General features: G+C 46.8%; 2 protein-coding genes across 2 annotated transcripts in view; both read left to right on the top strand.

The window, feature by feature from the left end:
• Positions 1–15,376, top strand: part of LOC142599170 (dual specificity testis-specific protein kinase 1-like) — a 376,984-nt gene that overhangs the window by 210,896 nt on the left and 150,712 nt on the right. The gene's annotated exons all lie outside the window — the stretch shown is intronic.
• Positions 14,795–15,376, top strand: part of LOC142599147 (AP-4 complex accessory subunit RUSC2-like) — a 76,694-nt gene continuing 76,112 nt past the window's right edge. The window contains 1 exon segment of the mRNA XM_075738847.1: positions 14,795–15,106. The gene's annotated coding sequence lies outside the window, so the exon portion shown is untranslated.

The following is a 15,376-nucleotide window of genomic DNA, read 5'->3' as shown; positions in this document are numbered from 1 at the left end:
AGGGGATCTTATTAATGCTTATAAAAATGTAAAGGGTGGATGTCTAGAGGAAGGGGCCGGACTCTTCTCTATGGTGTCCAGCGACAGGACGAGGGGCACTGGGCACAAACTGGACCACAGGAAGTTCCATCTGAAAATGAGGAAAAACTTCTTCACTTTGAGGGTGACCGAGCACTGGAACAGGCTGCCGCTGCCCAGAGAGGTTGTGGAGTCTCCTTCTCTGGAGATATTCGAAACCCGCCTGAACACCATCCTGTGCAACGTGCTCTAAGTGATCCTGCTCTAGCAGGAGGGTTGGACTAGATGATCTCTAGAGGTCCCTTCCAACCCCTACCAATCTGTGAATAACTGAAACAACATCAACATGTAATTTTACCTAATATATATTTATTTGCTAGTTTAACTGCAGCTCTTCTTTTAAGTATTATATCACTTTAGCAACTCTTTAACTTCTGGCATTTTGAAGGCTAAGATGTCCTGTACTTGGAGTTGCTTGATTTTTATGATACATAAAATGCATTTGTCAATCTGAATTGATACTACTAAATTGTAGAATCTCATTAAGGAAAAAAAATTTGGTGAACTGTTTCTCTTCAATTATAAATAAAGAATAATCTATGGAAGGAACAGTGCAACTCTTAATATTTTAGCGAGGGGCTGCTAACTTAAAAATGCAAAGTAAAAAAAATTGACTGCAGTGCATAATTGATAATTTCCATATGTATAGTTTTCTACTGATGGGGAGAAATTATTATAATTCTGTATAATCCTTTCCTGAAATTCCATTTTATTAAAATAACTTCAGTATCACAACTGCTTTCAGTGAGGATTTGATTTCAGTCTGGCCTAAAATTGCTTTATTTTATCCCTTCCTCAAATTTTAATTTGGGGGGGGGGGGGGGGGGGGGAAGGAAGGAATAAATTAGAAGTCCATTGAAATAGGTTTCTTGGGGGGGTGTTTGTGTGTGTGAAAAATTAGGCTTGTGGGGATAAGGGGGGTCAAAAATTCAGTTGTAGGTTTGGGGCCAGGTACCTTTTACTTATCTTGATTAAAAGTTGTCCCTATACTTTTCTAGCTCTAAATTCCTGTTAAAGCTCTGTGAAAATAGTTATAAATAAATTTCATGTTAACTGTGAGCTCTATATGTACTTTAAGCATTTGAGCTGCAATCTGCTCTTTTTTGAAATAATCACCCTCCTTCTCTTAGTGCCCTACTCAGAAAAGTTTCTGGTTTTGTTTTATTTGTTCTCTATTATTTCTTCTCTTAAAACATGATTCTTACCCAAAGGACATAGAAGTGAGAGGCTGTAGGAGTAAGGAGAATGTATCGATGTGTTTCCTGCATCATCCTCTTAGCAATTTATAGCTGTGCCCACTACAGCCAGTTCTCAGTATTTTGTTACGATTGTAACAGTATTTGTTATGTTATCCTAAAGCCTCAGATTTGAGAATTGATTTGATTACATAAAGATTCTTATCTCAAACATATTTAGAACTGATGAGCTCAGAGAAGAGCATGTGAAGATGTAGCAAAAAAGATAGGCCTGTTAGAAAGGCCTACTTATATGTGATAAGAAAATCTTCATTATTACTTTAGGTAGAAGGCTAACAATTCTTAGAATAAGCACCTGCTACACATCATGAGAAAAAGGAGGAGCTACAAGACACTTCAAGGTCCTTATGTAAGTACTTTTCAGAAAGGGAGGACACTAATTGCCTCCAGGGGCATCCTGATCTTCCTGAGGCATATAGCGAACAATTACCAACACCAAAGTATTGAGAAACTAGGGGAAAGGTAACTTGGGCCAGGGTCCCCACAACCACTGACCCATAAGCCCCCTACCCAGATTATACCACCTACTCAAAAGATAGAGGCAGAGAAAGGAACTGAGCATGCGTTCTACTTTGCATACTAGGCAAAGAAATATGAACCACTTATTGTAACAGGGAGCGTACCACTTTGTAATCTGTTGTGGTTTAGGCCCAGCCGGCAGCAGGGTACCACATGGCTGCTCGCTCACCCCTCCCCCAGCATGATGGGGAGGAGAAGTATAACAAAAGGTTTGGATGGAGATAAGGATGCAGAGAGATCACTCACTAATTATCCTCACAAGCAAAACAGACTGAACTTAGAGAGGGAATTCATCCAATTTATTACTAAACAAAACAAAATAGAGCAATGAGAAAATAACATCAAGTCTTAAAACACCTCCCCCCGCCCCTCCCATCTTCCTGGGCTCAACTTCACTCCTGGCTTCAACATCCTCCCCCCCCAGCGGCACAGGGGGAGTGGGGAATGGGGGTTATGGTCAGTACAGCGTACGTTGTTTCTGCTGCTTTTTCATCCTCAGGGGGAGGACTCCTCTCATCGTTCCCCTGCTCCAGCATGAACTCCCTCCCATGGGCTACAGTCCTTCAGGAACTGCTCCAGCGTGGGTCTCTCCCACGGGGTGCAGACCTTCAGGAGCAGACTGCTCCAGCATGGGTCCCCCATGGGGTCACAAGTCCTGCCAGCAAAGCTGCCCTGGCGTGGGCTCCTCTCTCCATGGGTCTACCGGTCCAGCCAGGGACTTGCTCCAGCCTGGGCTTCCCAGGGGGCCACAGCCTCCTTCAGGTGCCTCCACCTGCTCTGGCATGGGGTCCTCCACGGGCTGCAGGTGGAATCTCTACACCCCCTCATCCTTCCTCCATGGGCTGCAGGGGGACAGCCTGCTTCACCATGGTCTTCACCACGGGCTGCAGGGGGATCTCTGCTCTGGCACCTGGAGCACCTCTTCCCCCCTCCTCCTCCAACTTAGTTGGTTCCAAGCACAGTCTGCAGTGGACCCACAGCTAAACAGCCAAAAACTCCCTCACTGGCATATGCGGAAGGGAGGGAGGCATATAATGCAGAGGAATGGAAGCTTGTAACAGCAAGGACCAGCAGGAGGAAGAGACTTCCCCTGAAGCCTAAGGTACCCTTGCAGAACCACTTCACTGCTCTGCAGACTGAAGAGGAAAGACCTGCCACATCAGGAGAGACACTGGAGCTGAGCTGAGTAAGGTAGCCCAATCTGCTCCCTGTATAACAGTCAGCATGACTAAGAAAAGGTGATGGGTGTTAGTAGTAGGCAACTGTCTTCTGGGAGGTACGGAGGCACTCATTTGCCAACCTGATGCACTCTCTAGAGAGGTGTGCTGCATACTGGGGGCTTGTATCAGGGGTGTCACTGAGAGACTACCAAGCCTTGTACAGTCCACTGACTATTACCCATTGCTGTTTAATGTAGGCACCAGTGATAAAGCCAGGAGCGGTCTGAGGAGTATCAAGAAGAATTAGAGAGCCTTGGGAGTAGCAGTAAGTCACTCTAGAGCACAGGTAGTTTTTTCATCAGTCCTCCCAGTCAAAGGGAAGGGGTTTGAAAGGGACACTTGAATCTGGCAAGTCAACAAAGGATTACAGGACTGGTGCCACAGCCAGGGGTTTGGCTACTTAGACCATGGGACTTGCTTTGAGAAACTTGGTATACTGGGGGCTGATAGGGCCCATCTGTCAGAGAAGGGGAAGAGCATCTTCGGTCATAGACTTGCCAAGCTGGTGAACTAAAGTTGCCAGGATAGAGGAACCTCAATCCATCCTGCTCCTACCAGTGTGATGCCAGTGCCACCAATAGATGCCCACAGCTGGGTGAAGGATCACATATCAGCAGGAGAGTATCTGGAGCACAGCATAAAATTCAGCCATTCTAGCCAGTAAGTCAGCTTCATCAGGGGCCTAAATTAAATGCCTCTATGCAAATGCATGTAGTATGGGGAATAAACAAGAGGAGTTGGAGATGTGTGCATGCTTGCAGGGCTGTGATCTTATTGGCATCACGTGGATGTGGTGGGATGGCTCCTATGACTGGAGTGTTGGAATGGAAGGATACAAGCTCTTTAGGAAGGACAGGCAGGGGAGATGAGGAGGGGGTTTTGCCCTCTATGTCAATGACCAGCTGGAGTGCCTGGAGCTCTGCCTGGGGATGGATGAGGAGCCCACCGAGAGCTTATGAGTCAGGATTAAAGGGATTGCAGGCACAGGTGACGCTATAGTGGGGGTCTGCCACCTGACCAGGGAGACTGAGCAGATGAGACCCTCTACAGACAGGTAGGAACAGCCTCATGTTCACAAGCCCTGGTCCTCATGGTGGACTTCAATCACCCCGATATCTGTTGGAGGGGCAACACAGCAGGGCATAAGCAATACAGGAGGTTCCTGGAATGTGTTGATGACACCAAGTGATAGAGGAGAGTATGAGGACAGTTGCCATGCTGGACCTTATTGTCACCAACAAAGAGGGGTTGATGGGGGATGTGAAGCTCAAGGGCAGCCTTGGCTGTAGGGACCATGAAATGGTGGAGTTCAAGATCCTTGGGGCAGTGAGGAGGACACACAGCAAGCTCACTACCCTGGACTTCAGGAGAGCAAACTTTGGTCTCTTCGGGGACCTGGTAGGTATAGTACTGTTGTGGTTTAGCTGGCAGCTGAGCACCACGCAGCCACTCACTCACTCCTTCGCCCTGGTGGGATGGGGAGGAGAATCAGAACACAAAGGTAAAACCTTGTGGGTTGGGATAAGGACAGTTTACTGGGACAGGAAAAGAAGAGGAAAAGAACAACAACAGTACTTAGATCAGAATATACAAACTGGGTGTTAACACAATGTAATTTACTGACCCAATGACTGACCGGATGCTCAGCCCACACACAGACCGTCCCGGAGCTACACAGAGTTGTGCTGCCCCTCTCTGACTAGCCTCCCTTTTATGGTGAGCATGATGTCATATGATATGGAATGCCTGCTTTGGCTAGTTTGGGTCACCTGTCCTGGCTGTGTCCTGTCCCAGCTCCTTGTGAAAATTAACTCCATCCTAGCCAAACCCAGGATATTTTCTATCCTTTATTCTATGCTATGTACATCATGCCCAGATCCTACATTTCCAATTAATCACCACCACTTTCCCCATCTTAGAGATGATTTTATATATATATATATACACACACACAGCTGACCCCAAATGACCAAAGGGCTATTCCATACCATAGGATGTAATGCTTAGCACATAAGGGTTTGAGGGAAGAGGAAGGAAGGGAGGAGGAACATGTTGGAGTGATGGCATTTGTCTTCCCAAGTAACCATTCTGTGTGATGGAGGCCTGCTTTCCTGGAGATGGCTGAACACCTGCCTGCCACTAGGAAGCGGTGAATCAATTCCTTGTCCTGCTTTGCTTGTGTGCACAGCTTTTGCTTTATCTAGTAAACTGTATCTCAACCCATGAGTTTTCTCACTTTTACCCATCTGATTCTCTCTCCCCCATCCCACCTGCTGGCTAGGGAAAAACCATGACTATATATATACACACACACACACACACACAAACAGATATCACTCCCTTAGTCTACAGACCATCCCTCTAAAATGTCTCTTGAGTTCATTTAGTCCAGCTGAACACCACATGGCTGCTTACTCACTCCTCCCCCCACCTGGCAGGATGGGGAGGAGAATCAGAACAAAAGGTAAAACTCTATGGGTTGGGATAAGGACGGTTTACTGGGACAGCAAAAGAAGAGGAAAATAACAACAGTACTTAGAATATACAAACCAGGTGGCAACACAATTCAATTTACTGACCCAATGACTGACTGGACACTCAGACTACACTCAGACCATCCTGGAGCCACGCTGCCCCTCCCCGGTTAGCACCATTTTATGGTAAGCATTAACTCTATCCTAGCTGAAACCAGGACAAGTACCATGGGATAAAGCCCTGGAGGGAAGAGGGGCCCAAGAATGCTGGATAGTATTCAAGGATCACTTCCAAGCTCAGGGGTGATGCATCCCAATAAGTCATCAGGCAGAAACACCAGGAGTCCTGCATGCATGAACAAGGAGCTCCTGGACAAGCTCAAAACACAAAAAGGAAATCTACAGAGGGTGGAAGCAAGGGCAGGTAGCATGGGAAGAATACAGAGAAATTGTCCGAGCAGCCAGGGATCAGGTTAGGAAAGCCAAAGCCCTGACAGAATTAAATCTGGCTGGGGATGTCAAGGACAACAAGAAAAGCTTCTATAGGTATGTCAGTGATAAAAGGAGGACTAGGGAAAATGTGGGCCCTCTCTGGAAGGAAACAGGAGACCTGGTAACCCAGGATATGGAGAAGGCTGAGGTACTCAACAAATTTGTGCTTGAGCCACACTGCCCAGGTCACAGAAGGCAAAGGCAGGGACTGGGAGAATGCAGAACCGCCCACTGTAGGAGAAGATCAGTTTCGAGAATATCTAAGGAACCTGAAGGTGCACAAGTCCATGGGACCTGATGAGATGCATCCGCGGGTCTTGAGGGAACTGGCAGATGAAGTGGCCAGGCCACTCTCCATCATATTTGAGAAGTCCTGGCAGTCCAGCGAAGTTCCCACCGACTGGAAGAGGGGGAACATAACCCCCATTTTTAAGAAGGGAGAAAAGGAAGACCCAGGGAACTACAGGCTGGTCAGTCTCACCTCTGTGCCTGGCAAGATCACGGAGCAGATCCTCTTGGAGACTATGCTCAGGCACATGGAAAACAAGGAGGTGACTGGTGACAGCCAACACGGCTTCACTAAGGGCAAATCATGCCTGAAAAACTTGGTGGCCTTCTATGATGGGGTTACAGCATTGGTGGACAAGGGAAGAGCAACTGACATCATCTACCTGGACTTGTGCAAGGCATTTGATGCTGTCCCGCATGACATCCTTGTCTCTAAATTGGCAAGACATGGATTTGATGGATGGACCCCTCTGTGGATGAGGAATTGGCTGGATGGTCGCACTCAAAGAATTGTGATCAATGGCTCAATGTCCAAATGGAGACCAGTGACGAGTGGCGTTCCTCAGGGGTCGGTACTGGGACAAGGGCACTGTTCAACATCTTTGTCGTCGATGCAGACAGTGGGATCGAGTGCACCCTCAGCAAGTTTGCCGACGACACCAAGCTGTGTGGTGTGGTCGACATGCTGGAGGGAAGGGATGCCATCCAGAGGGACCTTGACAGGCTTGAGAGGTGGGCCCATGTTTTGCTCGGAGATCTGGGTGCACTTGCTGGGTGATGTGTAAGGATGGGGAAGTCCAATGCGTACCTCAAGGGGATTTGATTTTGGGTTAGAATAGCCAATAAATTGAATTGTATTATGTTAATTGCTAAATAACCCTGCTATCATATGTCATTACTACTACAGCAGTAATATGCTTTATCAATGGTATTATAGTAAGAATCACCCAAATTAATGAAGGATGAACTTTGATGAAACCGAGCAAAGTGCAGTGAAGATGCTTCAGCAACCGACGCTCAACAGCTTCCTTGAAATCGACATCTTCAACCTGCAGACTGCGAGCATGGACCATGCCAGATACACCAGCCTCAAACTTCGGATGCAGCGTGCAACAGTCCAACAGCACATACCATCTCTCCTGCCCTGAGAGACTGTTATGACAGATGGAGCCTGAAGTCATGGACTAAATGAACTCAATAGACATTTTAGGGGGATGGTGTCTAGACTAAGGGAATGCTATCTGTGTATGTATGATATATATATATTTATATAAAGACAGGGAAAATGGTAGTGATTAATTGGGAAGCGTAGGATCTGGGCGTGATGTAGATGGTATAGAATAAGGGGTGGATAATGTCCTGGTTTTCATCTAGGATAGAGTTGGGACAGGACATAGCCAGGACAGCTGACCCAAACTAGCCAAAGGGATATTCCATACCATATGATGTCATGCTCAGCCTAAAAGGGGGCTAGTTGAGGTGGGGCAGGGTGGCTCTGGCATGGGCTGAGTGTGGGCTGAGTGTCTGGGCGGTAGTCGGGTCAGTAAATTGCATTGCATATCACCTGCTTTGTATATTCTGTTATAAGTTCTGTTATTTTCCTTTTCCTTTGCTGTCCCAGTAAACTATCCTTATCCCAACACATGAGTTTTACCTTTGTCTTCTGATTCTCCTCCTTACCCCACCAGGGAGAGGGAGGGGTGAATGAGCAGCTGCTTGCTTGGTGCTTATTTGCTGGCTGGGCTAAACCTCGACACTTGGGTTGCATCAAAAGAAGCGTGACTAGCAAGTTGAGTGAGGTGATTCTCCCCCTGAATTACACTCTCGTGAGACCCCACCTGGAGTACTGCGTCCAGCTCTGGGGGCCACCAGTGCAAGACAGACATATGGACCTGTTGGAGAGAGTCCAGAGGAGGGCCACGAAGCTGATCAGAGGGCTGGAGCACCTCTCCTATGAAGACAGGCTGAGAGAGTTGGGGTTGTTCAGCCTGGAGAAGAGAAGGCTCCAGGGAGACCTTATAGCAGCCTTCCAGTACCTAAAGGGGAACTACAGGAAAGATGGAGAGGGACTGTTTACAAGGGCATGTAGTGATAGGACAAGGGGTAATGGCCTTAAGCTGAAGGAGGGTAGATTTAGGTTTGATATTAGGAAAAAAATATTCTCTATGAGGGTGGTGAGGCACTGGAACAGCTTACCCAGAGAAAGTGTGGAGGCCCCATCCCTGGAAGTGTTCAAGGCCAAGTTGGATGAGGCTTTGGGCAACCTGGTCTAGTGGAGGATGATCCTGCCCATGGCAGGGGGTTTGGAACTAGATGATCTTTGAGGTCCCTTCCAGCCCAGGCCATTCTATGATTTTATGACCAGAATTTTTTGTCATCATTGCCTCTACAATAGTAGTGGTATTTCACTGCCTTGTCTAGACTGCATTTGCTTTTCATATGGCCTCATCATCTCTGCAGTCTCTAATGCAGCTTTAGTGGTTATTTTTCTTAAGTTTACTGTCAATATGCACAGTCAGCTAAATTCTGTTAGCTAAACAAATGCTTCTCATCTCTCACTGTCTTATGTCTGATAATGTGAGGAGGAGCTGAAGTCATCATAGCATAAGTCTGTGCATGTTGATGCTTTAAACTGGTGCCTTGTCCTTAGGGGCAAGCTTTTTCCATGAGGGCTGGCAAGTGGTTTTTAGTACATCTACTTACGTTTTGGCTGATGTAAATATGCTGGAGTGAGAGTGTGTCCTGGTTTCAGCAGGGATAGAGTTAATTTTTTTCTGATAGCTGGTGTAGTGCTGTGTTCTGGGTTTAGGATGAGAACAATGTTGATAACACATTGATGTATTTAGCTGTTGCCAACCAGTCAAGGACTTTTCAGCTTCTCATACTACACTGCCAATGAGAAGGCGGGGGGCACCCATGAAGCTGGGAGGGGACATAGCCAGGACAGTTGACCCAAACTACCAAAGAGATATTCCATACCATATGACATCATGTTCCAGTTATAACTGGGGGGTGGGCCAGGATGCATGGAAACTGGGGGCCTTGCATGGTAGCTGGGGGTCTGGTGCAGCGGCTGGGTGTTTTGCGCAACAGCCAAAGGTCTTGCGCAGCATTGACTTTGGAATGATGGCGTTTGTCTTCCCAAGCAACCGTTACGTGTGATGGCTGAATACCTGCCTGCCGATGGGAAGTGATGAATGAATTCCTTGTCTTGTTTTGCTTGCGTGTGTGGGCTGGGAGGCTGGGCAGCTGGGAGTCTTGTGTAGCATTGACTTTGGGTGATAAGAAATTGTGCTGTTCATCACTTGTTTTGTATATATTATTATTTTATTTTTGTGTTTGTCCTATTAAACTGTTTTTATCTCAACCCATGAGTTTTCTCATTTTCATTCTTCTGATTCTCTCCCCCATCCCGCTGGGGGGGACTGAGTGAGCAGCGGCATGGTGCTTAGTTGCCAGCCAGGGCTAAACCATGACAGGGAGCTGTCATTCCTCCTAGCAAAGGCAAGTTCCCAGCCTCAACTCCCTGTCTGGGAGCCTTGTCTAGCTCTGTTCCAGTGAAAGGGGCTTGGGTTGCTGAAGGGGTAGACGTGGTGCAGGACTTAGAAGAAGGACGCAGAGCCCTACAGCCTGGGCTTGACTTGCGGTCATTGTTTTTTTTATTATTATTGTTGTTAAAAAACTCATGGGTTGCAATAAAGACAGTTTAATAGGATAACAAAGGAAGAGAATAATAATAACAATAATAACAGTAACAACAATAACAACAATAGTAGAAGTGATGCATAAATGCAATTGCTCATCATATATGAAAGGAGAGAGGTTGTTCCTTCACAGAAGCAGCTACAGCCAGAAGCACTCACAGGTGTCATGGTGTAACCCCAGCTGGGAACTAAGCTCCATGCAGCCGCTTGCTCACCCCCCATCCACAAGGGGATGAGGAGGAGAATGGAAAAAACCTCATGGGTTGAGATAAAGACAGTTTAATAGGATAACAAAGGAAGACAATAATAGTAACAGTAATAACAATAAGGCAAGTGATGCACAAATGCAATTGCTCACCACATGCAAAAGGAAAAAAACCAACAATCCAACACCCAGGCTGTCTCCGAGCAGCGAATCTGCCTCCCAGCTATCTTCCCCAGTTATATACAGAGCATGATGTTATATGGTAGGGAATATCCCTTTGGTCAGTCTGGGTCAGCTGTACTGGCTACGCTCTCCCAGCTTCTTGTGCACCTGGCAGGGTGTGGGAAGCTGAAAAGTCCTTGACTTAGTGTAGAAACTACAACTACCTAGCAACAACTAAAACCATCAGTGTGTTATCAATATTATTCTCATACTAAATCCAAAACACAGCACTATACCAGCTACTAGAAAGAAAATTAACTCTATCTCAGCTGAAATGAGGACAAAAGGAAAGCAGGAAGAAAGGGAAGTGCCTGTGCACCTTAATCCATTGTCAACAGTATAGCCCCAGCTGTATTAAAAGTTTTGAGGACAGTCTGGCCTCCTTGGTACAGGTGTCTACTTGTCCATGGCCCTGCGTCAGGACAAGTGCAGATGCAGTGCACAGGCATTAGAGCTCCATAGCTCCTTGCTTCAGGCCACAGTAGGATATCCCACTGAGACAGAGCATCCCTGGTTACTGTGCTTAGTGTACTCCTTGTCAAATGCCAGGCTTTGCAATGCATCATAACTCTGGTACCTGCAGTGCCTGGGTCCCTCAGGAATCTGTATGGAACACATGCTCTGCAACACATCTAGCTGTGGTTTGGAAGAGGAAGTGAAGAATATAATTTTCTGATGATTCTAAGTTAATCAGGGTAGTTGGTTTGAAAACTGCTTGAAGAATTACAGGAATTCCCACAACATTCTTCTGGAGAACCTGGCTGCTCATGGCTTGGATGGGAATACTCTTCACCGGATTAAAAAAATGACTGGATGGCTGGGCCCAAAGAGTTGTGGTGAATGAAGTTAAATCTAGTCACAAGTGGTGTTCCCCAGGGATCAGTATTTGGACCAGTTCTGTTTGATATCTTTATTGATGATCTGGATGAGGGAATCGAGTGTACCCTCAGTAAGTTCACAGACAACACCAAGTTGGGCAGGAATGTTGATCTGCTTGAGGGTAGGAAGGCTCTACAGAGGCATCCGGACAGGCTTTACGGTTGGACTTGATGATCTTAAAGGTCTTTTCCAACCTAAATGATTCTATTAATATCTTGCAAAACTATTAGCATGATAAAACAGCAAATGGGATTCCATGCTGATAAATGCCACAACTTTATGCATGTAATGGTGATTTGTGAACAGTTTCTCACTGCCCACAAGAAGCCTTTGGAGTCACTGTGGATAGTTATGTGAGAATATCAGCTCAATGTTCAGCTGTAGCCAAAAAGGCAGATCTCATACTAGAAATAAAGAATAAATAAAAAAATGCTGGTGTATATTCTTGTATACCTAGGTATGCAGTCATGTTGTGCCTGCATCTTGAGTACCACATACACTCTGGTCACCCTCTTTCAAAAAGAGTGGCATAGACCTGGACATGTGTGGTGGGTTGACCCTGGCTGAGGGCCAGGTGCCCACCAGAGCCGCTCTATTACTCCCCTCTTTCATTAGACAGGGGAGAAAAGGTACAATGAAAAAAAAAAAACTTACGGGTCGAGATAAGGACAGGGAGAGATCATTCTCTAATTATCATCACGAGCAAAACAGACCGAACTTAGAGAGGGAATTCATCTTATTTATTACTAAGCAAAACAGAGTAGAGGAATGAGAAATAAAACCAAATCTTAAAAACACCTCCCCCCACCCCTCCCATCTTCCCGGGCTCAACTTCACTCCCGGCTTCAACCTCCGCCCCCCCCAGCGGCACAGGGGAACGGGGAGTGGGGGTTACGGTCAGTTCATCACGCGGTGTTTCTGCCGATTCTTCCTCCTCAGGGGGAGGACTCATTGTTCCCCCGCTCCAGCGTGGGGTCCCTCTCACGGGAGACAGTCCTTCACGGCCTTCTCCAACGTGAGTCTCCTCCACGGGGTGCAGACCTTCAGGAGCAGACTGCTCCAGTATGGGTCCCCCACGGGGTCACAAGTCCTGTCAGCAAACCTGCTCTGGCGTGGGCTCCTCTCTCCACGGATCCACAGGTCCTGCCAGGAGCTTGCTCCAGCGTGGGCTTCCCACAGGGTCACAGCCTCCTTCAGGTGTCTCCACCTGCTCCGGCGTGGGGTCCTCCACGGGCTGCAGGTGGAATCGCTACACCCCCTCATCCTCCCTCCATGGGCTGCAGGGGGACAGCCTGCTTCACCATGGTCTTCACCACGGGCTGCAGGGGAATCTTGCTCCGGCGCCTGGGGCACCTCCTCCCCCCTCTTTCTGCACTGACCTTGGTGTCTGCAGATGTTCTTACATCTTCTCACTCCTCTCTCTGGCTGCAAAAGCGCTCTCTAACTGTTTTTTCCTCTTTCTTAAATATGTTATCACAGAGGCGCTGATTGGCTTGGCCTTGGCCAGCGGCGGGTCCGTCTTGGAGCCGGCTGGCATTGGCTCTATCAGACACAGGGGAAGCTTCTAGCAGCTTCTCACAGAAGCCGCCCCTGTAGCCCCCCCGCTACCAAAACCTTGCCACGCAAAACCAACACAACATGATACAGAAAAGGGCAATAAGGATGATTAAGGGACTGGGATAGCTTCTGTAGGAAGAGATTAAACAAGGACTTCCCCTGGGGAAAGTAGATAATATTAGGCAAGGATAAAGGCTTATAAAATAGTGTACAGTGGGGAGAAGTTTAGTAAGGAATGAGCATTTGCTATTTCTCATAGCACAGAAGCAGCACATCCAGCAAAATTATTTATTATGCAGGAGGTGAAGGAAATCCTTTTAAACACAGCTGATTTGTAGAACATGGTGCTATGAGATGTCATGAAGGCTGTAAATATACACAGATTCCAAAAGGAACCAGACACCTCAATGGCAGAGATGTCTTTCAGTGGCTATTATACATGATGGTCAGTATGCAACCTCCAGCTCTAGAAGTTCCTTGACTGCTGATTGTTACAAGCTGGAAGAGTATGGCCTTAGGAGAGATCACTCTGTACTCTATGATATGTATATGCCAATGCCAAAATGTCAAGGATAAGGCACTAGACCATAAGAATTCTTGGTGCGACCCAGTATAGTGGTTCTTATTACCAGAACATGCTGAAACGGTGGGGTGAAAATTAACTAAATTGGCTTTGAGCACTTCTGGTCTAATGGCTCTCCTGTGGGAGTTATGCACAGGTCACCACAGATTTTCTTATATCTTTTATTAGCAAATCTGAAAGCACTTGCAGGAGAAAAAGACTGGTACAGGCATAGCTCACCAGCTCAGTGTGCCAGACACTGTTGTGGCTGTTGCAGAGAGTATGCCAGCTCAATCACTACTGCCCAGCCAGCCAGGTGAGATGCCTGGCATTAGCTGTCTGGTCCTACCTTTGTTCCCCCTTGGCTTCTGATTAGGATCTGGTTTATGTCCTGATGGAACAAAATCTGGATTCTTAGAGCCTTTTTCATATAAGTGTGGGTGTTCCTGTTATCCATCCAAATGTCTCCTCCTACGGAGAAGGGAAAGAGTAGGCTATTGTGAATTCTATTGTGAATTCCTCCATCTTTTCCTATGTTGCAATTTCCTTCACAGTCTAAGTAGTAAAATATCTCCAGTCTCCCTCCACTGAGAATTGGGAAAGGCTGGAACTGCGCTACCTTGAAAAGTCTATTTGCTAATTGTGGAGTGCCTTAGATGCTCATTTTAGTAGCAATAGCAGGAGCCACTGTTATTTGCTGCTCGCCCCATTGAAAACTTACCAAACTAATGTTTGGGGTTTTTTTTTTGGTGGAAGCTGGCTGAGGCTGTAGCAAAAGCAACCAGACAGTAACAGGCATGCGATATTTGTCTGCCATTCAGCTTGCTGCAGTGGGATTCTGAACTGCTTAAGCCTGAGCCTGGTATTGCAGCAGGACTGAGATTTTTGGGAACACCGATCTTGGAATCCAGTCATAATTTTTCCTCTGCCTCGTTCCAGTAATGAGCTGAACCACAATCTATACACTCACGAGCTCTAATGTTTGTGCCTCTTTCAATGGGCCAGATAAAGAGTTTTAAAGTCCCTGTAGTGCTGCCCAGTTCCCTGCTCCCTGCAGAGAAAAAAAGTCTTCTGGCAGCCTCAAGCTATTTTTAAATGAGACAAATTCCTGAGGTGCCTGTCTTCTAGAAGCTCCAGACTGTACACCAATTCTCTTTTTGGCATGCTTCTCTGCGCATCTATATCTGGCTCCAGTTCCTTGCTCTGGGAATGTGACCTCATCATTGTTTTGGTATTTCCAGTGATTCAATCTGGTCTGGGACAGGGAGGAGTCTTTCCTGGTACAGGCTGATGGAGTGTTTGTGCATTGCTGGAATTCCAGAGCAGTGCAGCCCCAGCCCTTCCAGTGTCTTGACAGCTCACACTGAGGCTTGTCTGGTGCATTGCATTCCTGCCTGGCAGATGGCCTGGATGCAGCTGGTAGAGGGACCAAAGCTCCTGCTTTTTGGGATAATGGGGATCCTTGTCTTTACAGCATACCTGCCTTGGTGAAGGTAAAGAAAGCTGAGTGCAGTAGCTTGTATGCCTGGGAAAGCCACAAGGAGTCTCTGCTTTATGGGTGGAAAATCAGTCTTGCAGAATTCTCATTACTGTTTACAGATTGCCAGCATCCCATAATTAAGTTAACTTTACAACATCTGCAGCAACTTGGTAAGTGTTATGATCCTTATTTCACAGGTGGGGAAATTGAGGCACTGAACAGGGAGGTGGTCTGCTTGAGGTTTTATGCAGCTAGAGCTGGAAAAGTAAACTCCCATGAAGTGGTGCTGACTGTGCCCATCCTCTCCTGTAATAGCTGAATTCCTCCAGTGAATGATGAACATAGGCAGTGGGTCAGACTGAGGTAGAGCAGTGCTTGTAGAGAAGAGTAGCTTCCAATATGAGACAAGGCCAGGCTGTACAGATTGCTAGACCACATTT

This window comes from Balearica regulorum, chromosome W, assembly GCF_011004875.1.
Source record: "Balearica regulorum gibbericeps isolate bBalReg1 chromosome W, bBalReg1.pri, whole genome shotgun sequence".
In the NCBI taxonomy this organism is placed as follows: Eukaryota; Metazoa; Chordata; class Aves; order Gruiformes; family Gruidae; genus Balearica; species Balearica regulorum.
This window is presented reverse-complemented; position numbering and strand designations above follow the sequence as displayed.